Source organism: Episyrphus balteatus, chromosome 4 (assembly GCF_945859705.1).
Source record: "Episyrphus balteatus chromosome 4, idEpiBalt1.1, whole genome shotgun sequence".
NCBI classification, from domain to species: Eukaryota; Metazoa; Arthropoda; class Insecta; order Diptera; family Syrphidae; genus Episyrphus; species Episyrphus balteatus.
In genome coordinates this window covers 69,208,102-69,212,171 of record NC_079137.1, presented here as the reverse complement: position 1 = coordinate 69,212,171, position 4,070 = coordinate 69,208,102, and the positions used below count along the sequence as shown (strand labels likewise).

At 31.4% G+C, this 4,070-nt stretch overlaps 1 long non-coding RNA gene across 1 annotated transcript; it reads right to left on the bottom strand.

Moving 5' to 3' along the window:
• Positions 1 to 267: 267 nt before the first annotated feature.
• On the bottom strand, positions 268 to 652 carry LOC129920078 (uncharacterized). Its single transcript, XR_008773184.1, has 3 exons — positions 583 to 652; positions 403 to 512; positions 268 to 345 (listed from the first exon to the last, which is right to left on the bottom strand). It is a non-coding gene; the product is annotated as an uncharacterized LOC129920078 (long non-coding RNA).
• Positions 653 to 4,070: the final 3,418 nt, after the last annotated feature.

Sequence of the window (4,070 nt, the reverse complement as noted above, 5' to 3'; positions counted from 1 at the left end):
TCAAGGATGGATTCCATTTCAATGTGCCCAATACCGGCCTCTCTCTGTCTCCCTCTCTCAATCAAAGGGTTTGCCTCAGTCCAAAAAATTCTTTCATTTTTTTTTTAATAATAAATAAATTAAATTGCGTTTTATAGAAGGTTTTTTTTTATTTTTTGTTGTTGTTCATTTTTTTGTGAACATTGTTGACGGTGTGTATAATATTTCACTCAATTGTGGTATTATTTATGGACAAGAAAATATACACACGAAAAAAATATAGATACCCTCATATAAATGAAAAAAAAAAAGAGAAAAAGAGATATTATAATAATAATATTCAGTATCCCGTCGGGTAGAAAACATCTGAAAGTGAACAAAACATAAAAATATATGAAATCGAATAAAAAAGGAATTACTCACCGAATAAAGCGGTGAGCGATTAATCGCTTCCGTTCCGGAATTAAATTTGCCACCACACTTTTTGGTGCTTGGCGTGGTCATTCATCTCGTTGTTCTTGTGTCAGTTTTGACTACATAATCGAGTGATTTTAATGAATTAAAAAAATAAATGAAAAATAATTGATAAAAAAGTGAACTGACAGTTTCCGTGAAACTAAATAGTTGCAGCCCCTTTTTTGACAGAAAATAGTGTTTTGACATTGCTAGTCGGTATAATGGACAAATTAATGACTTTTTTTACTGTAATTTTAGAAAATATAGGTAGTTTTTGCAGCAGTGATTTTTGTCAGTGATTTTGGATACTGATTTTTTCACTGAAATTTGTTGTCACTTTTTAATGTGATTTTTTTTTACAGAATTTTGGCAGTGATTCATGTCATAAATTTTGTCACCGTATTTTGTTTTTTTTTTTTCAGCGTGATTTTTTTCTAAAAGACCTTTGTCAGTGATTTTTTTCACTTAGAATTTTATCAGCGTGATTTTATTTTAAAAGACGTTTCTCAGTGATTTTTGTCACTAAGAATTTTGTCGGGGTGATTTTTTCCTAAAAGACTTTTGACAGTGATTTTTTTCACTTAGAATTTTTTTCGGCGTGATTTTTTCTAAAAGACGTATCTCGGTGATTTTTGTCACTTAGAATTTTGTCGGCGTGATTTTTTTCTAAAAGATCGTTTTAAGTGATTTTTGTTACTAAGAATTTCGTCGGCGTGATTTTTTTCTAAAAGACCTTTGACAGTAGTTTTTGTCACTTAGAATTTGGCTTCGTGATTTTTTTCTAAAAGAATTTTGTCAGTGATTTGTGTCACTTAGAATTTTGTCGGCATAATTTTTTTCCAAAAGACCTTTGTCAGTGATTTTTTTCACTTAGAATTTTATCCTCGTGATTTTTTCTAAAAGACGTTTCTCAGTGATATTTTTCACTTAGAATTTTATCGGCGTGATTTTTTCTAAGAGACGTTTCTCGATGATTTTTGTCACTAAGAATTTTGTCGGCGTGATTTTTTTCTAAAAGACCTTTGACAGTGATTTTTTTCACTTAGAATTTTTTTGGCGTCATTTTTTCTAAAAGACGTTTCTCAGTGATTTTTGTCACTAAGAATTTTGTCGGCGTGATTTTTTTCTAAAAGACCTTTGACAGTGATTTTTTTCACTTAGAATTTTATCGGCGTGATTTTTTCTAAAAGACGTTTCTTAGTGATTTTTGTCACTAAGAATTTTGTCGGCGTGATTTTTTTCTAAAAGACCTTTGACAGTGATTTTTTTCACTTAGAATTTTTTTGGCGTCATTTTTTCTAAAAGACGTTTCTCAGTGATTTTTGTCACTAAGAATTTTGTCGGCGTGATTTTTTTCTAAAAGACCTTTGACAGTGATTTTTTTCACTTAGAATTTTATCGGCGTGATTTTTTCTAAAAGACGTTTCTTAGTGATTTTTGTCACTAAGAATTTTGTCGGCGTGATTTTTTTCTAAAAGACCTTTGACAGTGATTTTTTTCACTTAGAATTTTATCGGCGTGATTTTTTTACTAAAAGACGTTTCTCAGTGATATTTTTCACTTAGAATTTTATCGGCGTGATTTTATTCTAAAAGACGTATCTCAGTGATTTTTGTCACTAAGAATTTTGTCGGCGTGATTTTTTTCTAAAAGACCTTTGACAGTGATTATTTTCACTAAGAATTTTGTCAGCGTGATTTTTATCTTAAAAACCTTTGTCAGTGATTTTTGTCATTTAGATTTTTGTCGGCGTGATTTTTTTACTAAAAGACCTTTGTCAGTGATTTTTGTCACTTCAAATTTTTTTGGCGTGATTTTTTTCTAAAAGACATTAATTTGTTAGTGATTTTTTTTTACTTAGAATTTTGTTAGCGTGATTTTTTCTAAAAGACCTTTGTCAGTGATTTTTGTCACTTAAAATTTTGTCGGCGTGATTTTTTTACTAAAAAACTTTTTTCAGTGATTTTTTTCATTTGGAATTTTGTCTTCGTGATTTTTTTCCAAAAGAACTTTGTTAGAGATTTTTGTCACTCGGATTTTGTGTGACTTCTGTCAGCGTATCATATTAAGTTATTTTTTTTTTTTTTTTGAAAAGTTAATTCCTCCAAAGAATTCCAAGCCTTCCTTCCTTTCAAAAAGAAAACAGACTTGAATCCGAAGTTATTAAAGAATTCAGTAAATGTGATTGAAAAAGTGAAAAATATCAATTTTTAACCAGCTTATCTTCGCAAGCCACCAAATAGTTTTAAAGGCTTGCTATGGTTACCTCTTACACCTGCTATCCATTTCGAATATTCAGAAGATCCTCTGGCATAAATGTGAAAGACTGTAATCCCGTTTTTGAACTGTACACTGCTGGTTTTTAAAATTGAATTTTACCGCTAAAGAGTATTGAAAAAAAAAATCAACCAAAAAATCCTACCATTTTGATGTCCTTTGGAAAAAGTTATTTGTAAAAAGAAGCAATGGTTGTTGCTCCTTTGGCATGTTTCCGTCGTCGTTACGTATACCGTTCCGCTCTGAAAGCCGAAATGACATCATCGTAAACACGAATTATAGAGGAAAAATCTTTCAACGGTCGAATAACAGTGCATATCTGGCGTGTCATTGCGCGCGATGCGTTGACTGCCAACATTTCGTTGCATCACCGCGCTGCATCTGGGTGTCGTTTGAGAGGAGGCTCTACTTTTGTATATTTTTATCGCCAATGATGGGTACCGTTTTGGGGATTTTGGGGTTTGATGCAGGCACATCAGAAAAATGTGGAGGAAAGTTTTTGGTCTTTTACGGATATCGATTGATTCTGTTTTTTTTTTTTAGTTGAAAACGCAGAAGGTTTATGGATGTTAAAAGGATCCATGCTTACACCTATACGCTTCAATGGAAATAAATATTTTGTAGGTACTTTTGACGAAAAACAGAAAAAAAAATATCTGTTGTTAGTGGTATCGGTATATTTTTTAAATGAAAAGCAGGATATACGCGTCCTCCTAGTTGTTGTGTTCGCGCCCTTATTTTGGTGTTATTCATGTTTATCCTGATTTTGCTTCACTGTAGTGTACACTCGAGGACGAGTATGAGATGAGTTGGTTGGCTATTTGTTTCTCTTTTTTGTATTTATTTTTTTTTTTTTTTTTTTTTTTTAAAAAACTTTGTTTTTAATTTTCTGAGCCAGTAATGGTTCTGGAATCCTGCCGTGAGATATGGATGTATTTTTAAATGCAGCAAAATTAAACTCAACGTACCTTTACCTACAAACGAAAAGATATGATATTGGTAAAAAAAAAAAAAATAATTGTTTGTATGTAACACCGGAACCGGAATGTCGAATGTAATTACAAAAATATACCTTCCTATCTGACATTGCAGTTGACATATTGTTGTCAATGGTGTGTTCATGTTCATATACGGGATTGAAGTTGGACTTTGCTATAAATGTTGTTGGATTGACAAAAAAAAAAAAAAACAAAAAAAACACAACAAGCCATCAACATTGATGATAAACGTATATTTTTTTTTTTTGTTAAATTGTATACGACGCACTCCAGGTCACTTCGGGGTAAAATAATTGCAGTTATCTATCTATGAAGTAGAGAAGCAAGTTTTAATGAAATTGCTGCAGTCGTTTTTTTTTT